Consider the following 14082-nt stretch of genomic DNA (forward strand, 5'->3'; position numbering starts at 1 on the left):
AGATAGTGAGTTTGCAATTTTATTGTGTACTACTTTAATAACTTTGGTGGGTATTCCATCCCAACATGCACATTTTTTGTTTCTTAATGTTAGAATAGCATTTTCTACATCCTCCTCAGTAACTTTTAAGGATTTTGTAATGTTTTCAGAGTTTTCACCTATGCCAAAGGGATTTACTTTGTTGTGATAATCTGTTACATCTACCTCACACTTTGTCACACTTATAAAGAATTCATTAAAGTACTCCGGTATTTGAATTGGACTTACAATATTACTTCCTTTAGCGTCAATTTTGGAAATTTCTTGGTTACAGGCTTTAACACCTAACTCAGATTTAATGACTGACCACATGACCTTTGTCTTATTTTTATAATTTAAAATTAGCCTGTTATTTGCCAGTTGTTTTGCTGCCTTGACAACTCTTTTAAATATGGTTTTATAGAGTATAACATATTTAATGAAATCAATATCTTTATTATATTTTAGTTCTCTGTGCAGTTGCCTTTTCCTTTATGCCCTGGGTAATCCACTCGAATTTATTTGTTATTTTGTTGCTGCAGAGTCTATGTGGAAATGTTTCATTAAAGACACCAAGAAAACTATTTAGGAATTTCTAAAAGTTTTCATCACTTGAGCTACAATGATCAAAAGGCCATGATTTCTCCTTTAGCTTCTCACTAAATGCTCACAAGTTTTCTTTGCTAAAGTTCCTGCTCACATGGGCTCTCATATGTGAAACATTCCTGTCTGTCTTCAGCAGCTCAATGAACAATGCACAATGATCTGAAATACCTAGATCTAGACAAAATTTATACACATCTTCATATATGTAGTTAGTTAGAACATTGTCAATACATGTTGCTGATTGTCCATTGTCTCTGGTAGATTCAAAGAAATTCAATTTGAAACATTTCTTTACAAAGTCTGTGAATCTTGAAGTGTGGCTACTGTCATATGTGATATCAGTATTAAAATCAGCAGCTATTACAATTTTTTTTCTTTTTTCTCTACAGAAGGACTTGTAGCAAAATTTGAAACTTAGATAAGAATAGTTCTGTTGTTGATGTCACTGGAATTATGTATATTGAGATTATTATAATGTTTGCTAGTGAGTCCACTATTACTACACAATAGCTTTAAAACATGCATTCATCATTTAAACAATTAAAACAGTTTCTGGTCTCACAATTTATATTACTATGTAGAAGTATACATCAGCCTCCACATGACTTGTTTCTTCTGTTCACATGTCAGTGCTTATGAACTGGCATCAGACTAATGTTATGTTACATGTATGCTACAGCAATGCCCTCAGACAGAAAGTTCTTTATCACCCCTAATACAAGAAGTTCCACCTGTGCATAGTGCACTCACTTCATTATCAATCTACATAGCGCTTGCATTAGGTTGTCAACAATTTACCATGTGTCCGATGTCTTGGTTATCAAACCCATGCAATTTAACTCCTATCAGTGACAACATTCACATAGTACAGTGAGTGCTATGGCAAGTAAACCCTTCATTCATTTAGAGTGTACAGTACAGAATAATATCATTAGGATGTTGTAAATTGTCCGCCTTAGTCGTCGTTGATACCTTGCTAATTGCTGTAAACGCACTATTTCACTCCCATTTACGGAGCTTGTTAGCACTTGATGTTAAGTTGGCGCCATTACAATGTATTGTATTGTAGTAATCGCTGCTGCTTGCTGGATCGCTGCTGTGTCTCGTTGCTGATGCTGGCTCTAAATCTGGTTGTCTAGGGTAAACACATGAGGTCCCGTGTTTTTCATGTGCTTTTGATGATAAAGAACAAGCGAAACCAACACGTATGTAAACATCAAATATTTATTACTTTAGTGGCCATATTAATTCCACTGTCCACCAAAGACCATAACACAACACAAAGTAGTACTTCCTTTACATGTTCTTTGCCTTGTTTTGCCAAACAATAACACAGAAACACACTTCACCAAAGTGACATTCCGACTGCCCTACTGCCTCCGACTGCTCTCGACTGCCTCCGACTGCTCTGTATTTATAACATTGTCAAAGAACTACTAAAAAGAGATATAGTTTATGAGTCACATGTACATCTGTTATCATAATTTGTGCAGAAAAGTTATTAAATTGCATCGAGTGACATAATTTAACATGTTATTAAAATGACAGACAGATTTGTTGACTTGACAGAATAATTCTTTGTTACAAAAAGGCTGTTTTTTTAGAAGTTTGTCAATTGACTTCTCTAATTTGCATAAATAAGTAAGTAACATGAATTATGAAGAATTACATTGGTTTTCGTCTAAAATAGGATTGATTACGTGAATACTGAGTGAAAACGCTCCTAGTGAACAAATAGGTTTCACTGGGTGATTTTTATTTAAGGAGATCCAAAATACCTAAGTTGGCCACTATTTTTCGTACTTCATATTAATTATTTAAGATGAACTTAGTGTTTTTACATGATGACATTTGCTGTATCAGTGATCAAGTGATATTAACTTTTGTGTGGGTCAGTTATTCAGTATAATTTAATGGGTTGACTGTTTATGGAGACATGTTGTGCAATCATTGTTAACATACACAATAACTTTTCTATAATCATAAATACTCGTTAAACTGGTTGAATTTGGAAGGGATCGCATACTTCATTAAAGTAAAGCCTTTAATATGTTCCGTTACAATACCCCCCTCGGGTAATATCATTTACAGAATGTTAATGATATTAGCCGACTAGGACAAATGTGTCAATTACTGTGCATAATGTGTATGTATACAACAACCGTTACACCGTTTCAAAATGACTTTTTCCTGAAAATATTTTAGTTGTGTTGTTTCAAATGCACTTTGTGTTATGTCAATCAGTATGACAGCATAATAAAAATATTTAGTAATACATGAAAGTAAAAAAAAAATGTTAAACTTTGCTCCCAGTGAGCCACATGGAAAATGATCAAAAACAGACACAAATATATCACATGCGATTTTAAGATATATTAAATATATATATGTAAATTATTTCAAAGTCAGCTCTCATTGAGTCACAGATTAGTCAAGATAATAGAAGGAACATAAATATATTACATAGATGGACAGGTCATATGTCCATAAGAAAATATTGCCACTCTCTGTTCCTTTTGAGCCACATAAAAGAAATGAAAACCAAGAACATAATTATAAGTATGGACATGATATATAAATACACACACTAGTGAAGTCACATGTATGGATATAATATGCATTTAAAAAAGAAACGAAATATTTAAAAAACTTGTCTCCCATTGAGACACATAGTCAAGACAGTACAAGAACATATGAATACTAAAATTGGACACTTAAATTGGTCACAACATAACACAAACATCAAACTTGGTGAACCTCTGATTAGCTGTAGAAAATTGTCCACAAATCTTATGTCTAAGAAAACAATAGTAACACAATGATGGGTCTTGCACCACAATTTTTACATTGTCTTTTATTTGGTGCAATCATGTCCCATATTCAACAATACAAAAAGAAAGTAATAAATGTTTGTCACCTCTTTGGGTGCATGGTTAAACTTGCCCCTTGCAAGTAAAGAAGATGTCTCCAAATTTAATATTCAATGGTGACAATAAAAATATAAAAACATTCTCTCAGAAATCTGGAACTTTTCCAGGGTCTGTAGTATGAGTGGTAGTTGCTACTTGACACATCCAGTAAAAATCTTTGCTGATCACATGCTTTATGGAAAATGGGTAAGTAACTGTATTCAAACAGGGAAATGTGCTTAATCATGTTTATATGATTTCAATTCAGTGATGTTTCTTAATCCAAATAGCCTTCTTGATCTGGGGAAGATAAGTCTATACGCATTAGGATGTGGGCTTTCTTTTATTTCAAATGGACAAATGTCAATGTTGCTTAGACACATCCCTCTCTGTTTGCAAAGCATTGACATTTAAACATAAACCTTTGTTTTCATCTGTTCCTTTTAACACTGTGTTGTCACTTAACAACCTACTGTTTTCACCCCCTTTTTTATAAAGTCCACTACGGATTCTTATCCACCATATAGGATACAAGGTTGCACTTACCTTTGCTAATTCTTTCCAAAAGGCATCTTTCTTTATACAGTTTCCATAGTTGTTCCACAAAACTTCTAAAAACTTTTCCCCTTTTCCTTGAAAACACACATTTACATTCAATCCCTTTATATTTTCTTTAATATTATTATTATTACCATTCTCATAGATTAGCGTTTCATAGTTCCCAATAGGCAATAGCTTGTCCTCAGATACACATTCCCTAGTCTGCATTTCACTTAAATTAACCTCATTATTACCCATGTTTGTCACATCACTTACCTTTACCACATCACTTTTCAATTCTACAAATACTTTTATTTCTTCCTCCACACTCTCATCAATAACATCACTTGATTTAGGATCATTATTTAAATGTCCCTCTATTACTTCTTCCTCCTCCTCAACAACAACCCCATCTGCAGTTTCCCCCCTATGTATCTGAATCTCAGCAATTGAGTCTTTGGCTCCATTAAACACTTCGTCATCCCCCTTCTTATTAAATAAACCCCCCAAAATAGATTCTACTTGTGGTGTTTCTGACTTGTTATTCACACCAGTATCCTTTTCAGCCCAACTATGGAACTCTGCAATACCTTCAACTTCTGCACTTTCACTAACTACCTGTCCTTGAACACAGTTTTTATTAACTGTATCACTTTTACTCATACTATCCCAAAACCTTTTATTAAATTCTAATTTATTCATTCTAACAACATTAGTATTTTCATGGTATTTACTCTTTACATTGTATCCTCTCCTTTTCCAGTTTCGGTTATGTGTTGTCCTGTCATAATATTGTCTAGCCCCAAAACTACGGACATCTAGTGGGACTGTCCACCGTTTCCCGGCTGGTTCCCTCGGTCTGTCTGCTTGTAATTACCATTTTGTTCACTAGTTTCAAGAAACCCCCTTCTCTCTTGTTCTCTTCCCCAATACCTATTTCTATCATTCCTGTTATCTCTCCTCCATCCTCCCTCCTGTGTATTGTCTCTGAAATCATTTTCATATCTCCTATCTCCCCTATTTGGAGCATTATTTCCAGAATTTTCAAAGTTTCTCCTCCCATAATAATCTCTATTTACATTCCTGTTCCACCCCCCATACTGGTTGTTGCCAGAGCCAAAACTTTGGTTACTTTCTCTTTCCAAGGCCCTATCTAATCTATCTACAAATTTCAGGAACTCTTCCATTGAATCGTCTGGTCCATGGACCAATTCCCACTGCAGTCTCTCTGGTAACCTTCTTTTTAAAACATCAATTTGTGTCATAATATCAAAAGAGTTATTTAAATGAGCAAGTTTTTTCAATTGATCTCTGCAAAATTTTTGCATTCCCCCTACTTTCCCTCTATACACTGGTCCATTTAGAAATTCTGACTTTAATCTGGCTTGTATGGACTGTGACCAAAATTTAGAAATAAATTTAGCTTCAAACTCTTCAAACGTATTCCAAGAATCATTATTCTCATTTGCCCAGGATAGGGCCTCCCCTTCTAGAAACCGTTTTACTAACTTAATTTTTATGTTATCAGACATTCCTACAACAAACATATCCTTACATTGGTGAATAAAGTCAATAGGGTGCAGATTTTCACCAGGAAAGCATTTCACTTGGATGTGCCCATTCATTGTATTTTGATTGTAAATCGTTTGTTTGGACATCAATGCGTCCTCCAATTGTGTATATTTAGTATGTATATTTTCTACTTTTGTATCTACATTAGTGGTGTACAGGTTGTATTCCTGTCTAAGGTTTTCTGATGTTTTGTCTATTCTCTGATCTAATCTTTTAGCTTCAGTATCTACTCTGTTGTAGATGACAGCAATGCTGTCTGTGTTCGCTTGTATGTTTTCATTTAAACTTTCAACTTTGACTTGAAATTCTTTTCTGAAGTGTATCAACTGTTCACTAGTGTTCTTACTGAGAGTAGTTTTAACTTCCTCACACTTCTCATTGAGATGAGTACTTAATAGATCAAAATCCAAACTTAACTTATCCAGTCTGTCTGTGTTTTCTTTAAGTTTCAAACTTACTTGTTCATTTGATTGTTTAAAATCCAAACTTAGCTTATCCAGTCTATCTGTGTTTTCTTCACTTGATTGTTTAAAATCCAAACTTAGCTTATTCAGTCTATCTGTGTTTTCTTCTCTTGATTGTTTAAAATCCAAACGTACTTCTTCAATTGATTGTTTAAGTTGAGAGCTTATTTGACTTGCAAACCCTGCTAGCCACTCTGTTAAGTTTAATTGTTCCCCATCCCCTGGTTCAATTTTTACATTTCCTACGATCTCATCACTCTCAGGTACAGACATGTTCACTGTTAATTATTTTAAATGACAACAACAAAATACCTTGCTTTATGCTATGATGTCGTGATCGGTGTTCTTGTTGGCTTTCTTCACTTATATTCAGTTTTATCGAAGCTGAAATCTTGATTGATGAATTCCATTGACATAATCCAGACGTTAATCTTCCGAGCAGTGTGATGATAGTTTTTCGTAGTCGCACAAACACAATTTATTTATTTATTTTTGACATATTTTCACTGTTGACACACTGCACAAATAAACTTTTTTGGAATGCTAAGTACTTACGAAATTTATCGCTGCACTATTATCATCGATGCACTTAAACATCCCGGACGAGCCCCCACTTTTGTAAATTGTCCGCCTTAGTCGTCGTTGATACCTTGCTAATTGCTGTAAACGCACTATTTCACTCCCATTTACGGAGCTTGTTAGCACTTGATGTTAAGTTGGCGCCATTACAATGTATTGTATTGTAGTAATCGCTGCTGCTTGCTGGATCGCTGCTGTGTCTCGTTGCTGATGCTGGCTCTAAATCTGGTTGTCTAGGGTAAACACATGAGGTCCCGTGTTTTTCATGTGCTTTTGATGATAAAGAACAAGCGAAACCAACACGTATGTAAACATCAAATATTTATTACTTTAGTGGCCATATTAATTCCACTGTCCACCAAAGACCATAACACAACACAAAGTAGTACTTCCTTTACATGTTCTTTGCCTTGTTTTGCCAAACAATAACACAGAAACACACTTCACCAAAGTGACATTCCGACTGCCCTACTGCCTCCGACTGCTCTCGACTGCCTCCGACTGCTCTGTATTTATAACATTGTCAAAGAACTACTAAAAAGAGATATAGTTTATGAGTCACATGTACATCTGTTATCATAATTTGTGCAGAAAAGTTATTAAATTGCATCGAGTGACATAATTTAACATGTTATTAAAATGACAGACAGATTTGTTGACTTGACAGAATAATTCTTTGTTACAAAAAGGCTGTTTTTTTAGAAGTTTGTCAATTGACTTCTCTAATTTGCATAAATAAGTAAGTAACATGAATTATGAAGAATTACATTGGTTTTCGTCTAAAATAGGATTGATTACGTGAATACTGAGTGAAAACGCTCCTAGTGAACAAATAGGTTTCACTGGGTGATTTTTATTTAAGGAGATCCAAAATACCTAAGTTGGCCACTATTTTTCGTACTTCATATTAATTATTTAAGATGAACTTAGTGTTTTTACATGATGACATTTGCTGTATCAGTGATCAAGTGATATTAACTTTTGTGTGGGTCAGTTATTCAGTATAATTTAATGGGTTGACTGTTTATGGAGACATGTTGTGCAATCATTGTTAACATACACAATAACTTTTCTATAATCATAAATACTCGTTAAACTGGTTGAATTTGGAAGGGATCGCATACTTCATTAAAGTAAAGCCTTTAATATGTTCCGTTACAATGTCACGGTGAATTCAATTGTCTATAGTGCCTCACTTCATGGCAATGGTCATTAAGAATATACTTCAGTGAGGTCCATGCTGAATAAAAGCAAACAAGGAAAGCCTTCTAAGATTTGTAAAGGAACACATTGTATCCAAATGCTCTGTTGTGGCAAAATGGTTGTAGTGGGATAAATTATTAAAATGGGATAGAATACAAATATGTCCAGCTAAATAAATAGTCCACCCCTGTGAAAGTTATTGGGATCACTGGCCATGCAAAGAAATATTATTTTTGTATATAGATCCCTGAAGACCAAAATAACAACTGAGAGCTATTGCCAACACCATCAGCCACCTAAAAGTAAAAAGTCAGGAGGACAATGGTTCAAATCAGCATCTGGCGATCCTGATTTAAGTCTTCTGTGATTCCCCAAAATCACTCCAGACAAATGCTGAGTTGGTTCCTTTGGAAGAGCATGGCCAATTTCCTTTACCATCCTTGCAACTTTCTGAGTTGTGCTCCATCTCTATTGACCTGGATGCTGATACAACATTAAATCCTAATTCTCCTTCCTTCCAAAAGTAATAATTGACTATCTAAATACCCATCACTGAAACTTAGACCCATTCAGTAAAGAAAATGCTGATAAGCTACTGAAAAAACCAGTACAATAGGATGACCTAGTAGTATAAGATAATGGTACACTGAGACTTAACAGCACCCACAAACATAGCAGTGCAGCCAACATTAGCCTCACATCACCAAATTTTGTTTTCTGGCCTTGTTGGGAAGTATTAAATGATCCCTCTGGGTTGGACTGCCTACCAGTATTCATAAAGAGTGGAAATACAAAAGGTACTAGGAACAAAAATTTTCCCATTCTATAAATGGAACTCCAGAAGAGCAAAATGGACTGAATATAGTAGGAGCATGTAGAGGAACTCTGGCTCAAGTTTAAAAGAATAGATATGTACCCAGTAGAACAGTTCATAATGGGAGGGCCCCTCCATGGTGTGCAGTCAGTGTGAAGAAACTTCTAAAGAAGCTGAGATTACTGCCTAATAGGTGTAAAGCATAGCATAGCGCTATAGATAGAGAGATACTGAATGAGATGCGTTTGGCTGTCAAGAGACCAATGCATGATCATGATGTTTTCAATGACTACCATAGCAGAATAATGTAAGGTGATTTTTGCAGAACACAAAGAAATTCTAGTCGTATGTAAAGGCTCTTAGTGGCACCAAAGTTAGTGTCCAGTCCCTAGTGAATGAGACAGGAACTGAAACTGAAGGTAGCAAAGCAAAAGTGAAATGCTCAACTCCATTTTCAAATGCGCCTTTACAAAAGAAATTTCAGGAGAATTGCCCTAGTTTAATCCTCGTGCCACCGAAAAGATAAATGAAGTAAATATTAGTGTCAATGGGGTTGAGAAACAGCTGAAATCATTGAAATTGAAGAAAGCTTCATGCCCAGCTGAAATAGTTAAAATGGAAGAAAGCTTCAGTCCCCAATGGAATCCTTGTCAGACTCTATACTGAATTTGCAGCCGTGTTAGATCCTCTTCTAACTATAATCTATTGTAGATCCCTCAAACAGAAAACCATGCCCAGTTCTTGGAAAAAGGCACTGGTCACATCCATCTACAAGAAGGTTGTATAAGTGATCCACAAAACTACCATCCAATAGCCCCTACATCAATTTGTTGTAGAATCTTAGTACATATTCTGAGCTTGAACATAATGATGTAACTTGAACACAATGGCCTCCTCAGTGCCAACCATTATGGATTCCAAAAACATCAGTCATGTGAAACCTAACCTGCACTTTTCTCACATGACATACTGAAAGCTTTTGACCAAGGCACTGAGGTAGATGCAGTGTTTCTTGATTTCCGAAAAGCATTTGACTCAGTACTGTACATATGCTTATGGTCAAAATACAATCAAGTGAAATTTGTGACTGGACTGAGGACTTTTTGGTAGGGAGGACACAGCATGTAATCTTGGATGGAGAGTCCTTGTCAGATGTAAAAGTAACTTTGGGTGTACTGCAGGGGAAGTTTGTTGGGGCACTTGCTGCTCATGTTGCATGTTAATGGCCTCAAAGACAAAATTAATAGTAAAATCAGGCTTTTTGCAGATGATGCAGTTATCTATAATGAAGTACTATCTGAGATAAGCTGTATAAATATTCAGTCAGATCTTGATAAGATTTCAATGTGGTACAGTCATTGGCAACTTGCTCTAAATATTCAGAAATGGAAAATTTTGCACTTCACAGAATGAAAAAATGTAGTATCCTATGACTATAATATCAATGAGTCACTGGTGGAATTGGCCAACTCATACAAATACCTCTGTGTAACACTTTGTAGGGATATGAAAGGGAATGATCATGTAGGATCAGTTGTGGATAAAACAGGTGGTAGACTTTGGTTTGTTGGTAGATTACTAGGGAAGTGCAATCAGTCAACAGAAGAGATTGCTTACAAATCACTCATGCAAATGGTTCTAGAATATTGCTCAAGTGTGTGGGACAGATAGGACTAACAGGTGATATTGACTGTATAAAGAGAAGGGCAGCACGAATGGTCACTGGTTTGTTTGATTCATGGGAGAGTGTCATAGAGATCATGAAGGAAGTGAACTGGTAGACTCTTGAATACAAACCTAAACTACCCAAGAAAGAGTGTTAAGAAAGGATTAAGAACTGGCTTTAAATGATCACTCTAGGAATATACTACAAGCTGCTAACATCACTGACAGAGGGATCATGAGGATAGATTAGAATAATTACACTACTGGCCATTAAAATTGCTATACCAAGAAGAAATGCAGATGATAAACGGGTATTCATTGGACAAATATATTATACAAGAACTGACATGTGATTACATTTTCACAAAATTTGGGTGCATAGATCCTGAGAAATCAGTACCCAGAACAACCACCTCTGGCCGTAATAACGACCTTGATATGCCTGGGCATTGAGTCAAACACAGCTTGGATGGTGTGCACAGGTACAGCTGCCCATACAGCTTCAACACGATACCACAGATCATCAAGAATAGTGACTGGCGTATTGTGATGAGCCAGTTGCTCGGCCTCCATTGACCAGACGTTTTCCATTGCTGAGAGATCTGGAGAATGTGCTGGCCAGGGCAGCTGTCCAACATTTTCTGTATCTAGAAAGGCCCGTACAGGACCTGCAACATGCGGTCATGCATTATCCTGCTGAAATGTAGGGTTTCGCAGGGATCGAATGAAGGGTAGAGCCACGGGTCGTAACACATCTGAAATGTAACGTCAACTGTTCAAAGTGCTGTCAATGTGATCAAGAGGTGACCGAGATGTGTAACCAATGGCACCCCATACCATCACGCCGGGTGATACGCCAGTATGGCAATGACGAATACATGCTTCCAATGTGCGTTCACCACAATGTTGCCAAACATGGATGCTGTAAACAGAACCTGGATTCATCTGAAAAAATGACGTTTTGCCATTCATGCACCCAGGTTCGTCATTGAGTACACCATCGCAGTCACTCCTGTCTGTGATGCAGCATCAAGGGTAACTGCAGCCATGGTCTCTGAGCTGATAGTCCATGCTGCTGCAAACGTCGTTGAACTGTTCATGCAGATGGTTGTTGTCTTGCAAATGTCCCCATCTGTCGACTCAGGGATCGAGACGTGGCTGCACGATCCATTACAGCCATGCGGATAAGATGCCTGTCATCTCGACTGCTAGTGATACGAGGCCATTGGGATCCAGCACAGTGTTCTGTATTACCCCCCTGAACCCATCGATTCCATATTCTGCTAACAGTCATTGGATCTTGACCAACATGAGTAGCAATGTCACAATACGATAAACCACAATCACATAGGCTACAATCCAACCTTTATCAAAGTCGGAAAAGTGATGGCACGTATTTCTACTCCTTACATGAGGCATCACAACAACCTTTCACCAGGCAACACCGGTCAACTGCTGTTTGTGTATGAGAAATCGGTTGGAAACTTTCCTCATGTCAGCACATTGTAGGTGTCGCAACCGGTGCCAGCCTTGTGTGAATGCTCTGAAAAGCTAATCAATAGCATATCATAGCATCTTCTTCCTATCAGTTAAATTTCATGTCTATAGCACATCATCTTTGTGGTGTAGCAGTTTTAATGGCCAGTAGTGTAATATGATGATAATGATGTTGGTGGGGCACTCAACATTGTGGTCATCATCACCCGTACAAGTTACAAATCTCTCCATTTTCACGCTTGGCACTTCCCAAATAGTGATGAGATGATGAGGACAACACAAACACCAAGTCCCTGGGTTACAATAATTACTGCACACACAGATACATTCTAACAATCATTATTACCATGCTCCATATTTGAATAGAACAAGAAGAAAACTTCATAACTGGTACAATGGGATGTACCCTCTGCTGTGCACATCATGGTGGTTTGCAGAGTATAGATGTAGATGTAAATATGACCCAGTTGTAACAGACAAGCTCAAAAGTTTCAAGGAAACTGGGTATGCTTGGACAGATTATCTGGAATTGGAGAGCATCATAGATGCTGATAGATCAAACCTGATCTGATGGGATGGAATGTGTAAGACTGTGGTCCAAGAAAGGGGAGAAGCTAAGGATGAACATTTCTTGAACTGAGTAGAGGCCAAGATGAATTAATCTGGTTTAGAAAATAAACCAAATGGAAAGAGTTGGTGAGACCCATAATATCTTCTCCAAAGGAACCTGAATAAACAAAGTGTGAAGAAGGTTAAAAGAGTAAGAGTAAGATGAATACAAGTATGGCACCCAGCCAGAGAGCATCCAATATGCAATGTTGTGCCACCTTGCAGAGAAAGAAAGAATCCATTTGGTCGTCTTCATCTTATACAGTGTCCAACCCCTGGCTGGGTCTGGTTAGCACAAAAGCCTCCATCTTCTCATGCCCTCCCACCAGGTTTCTTTCTCTTCTCAGTCCAATATACTCCTCTCTTCTCAGTCATCCTCAAAGTCTCTAGTCTCCAGTTGTCATTTCACGGGCCTGTCTTGGTATCTTGCCAGCTCCTATTCTTTTAATATGCCCATCCTGTATTAATCCCCCCATTAACCATGAACATTTTCGTTGGTGGGGAGGCTTGCGTGCCTCAGCGATACAGATAGCCGTACCATAGGTGCAACCACAATGAAGGGGTATCTATTGAGAGGCCAGACAAACATGTGGTTCCTGAAGAGGGACAGCAGCCTTTTCAGTAGTTGCAGGGGCAACAGTCTGGATGATTGACTGATTTGGCCTTGCAACACTAACCAAAACGGCCTTGCTGTGCTGGTACTGCAAACGGCTGAGAGCAAGGGGAAACTACAGCCATAATTTTCTCCTAGGACATGCAGCTTTATTGTATGGTTAAATGATGATGGTGTCCTCTTGGGGGAAATATTTCGGAGGTAGAATAGTTCCCCATTCAGATCTCCAGGCGGGGACTACTCAGAAGGATGTTGTTATCAGGAGTAAGAAAACTAGCATTCTACGGGTTGGAGTGTGGAATGTCAGATCCCTTAATCGGGCAGGTAGGTTAGAAAATCTAAAAAGGGAAATGGATAGGTTGGACAGGTTAAAGTTAGATATCGTGGGAATTAGTGAAGTTTGGTGGCAGGAGGAACAAGACTTCTGGTCAGGAGAATACAGGGTTATAAATACAAAATCAAATAGGGGTAATGCAGCAGTAGGTTTAATAATGAATCAAAAAAACAGGAATGCGGGTAAGCTATTACAAACAGCATAGTCAACGCATTATTGTGGCCAAGATAGATATGACGCCCACGCCTACCACAGTAGCACAAGATATATATGCCAACTAGCTCCGCAGATGACGAAGAGATTGATGAAATGTATGGTGAGATAAAAGAAATTATTCAGATAGTGAAGGGAGACAAAAATTTAATAGTCATGGGTGACTGGAAGTCTATAGTAGGAAAGGGAAGAGAAGGAAATATAGTAGGTGAATACAGAATGGGTGTAAGGAATGAAAGAGGAAGTCACCTGGCAGAATTTTGCACAGAGCGTAACTTAACCTTAGCTACTTAGCCTTAGCTTACTTGGTACATAGAAATCCTTGGGTAACAGAAGAGATATTGAATTTAATTGATGAAAGAAGAAAATACAAAAATACAGTAAATGAGGCAGGCAAAAAGGAATACAAATGTCTCAAAAATGAGATCGATGGGAAGTGCAAAATG

The sequence above is a fragment of the Schistocerca nitens genome, chromosome 7 (assembly GCF_023898315.1).
Source record: "Schistocerca nitens isolate TAMUIC-IGC-003100 chromosome 7, iqSchNite1.1, whole genome shotgun sequence".
NCBI lineage: Eukaryota > Metazoa > Arthropoda > Insecta > Orthoptera > Acrididae > Schistocerca > Schistocerca nitens.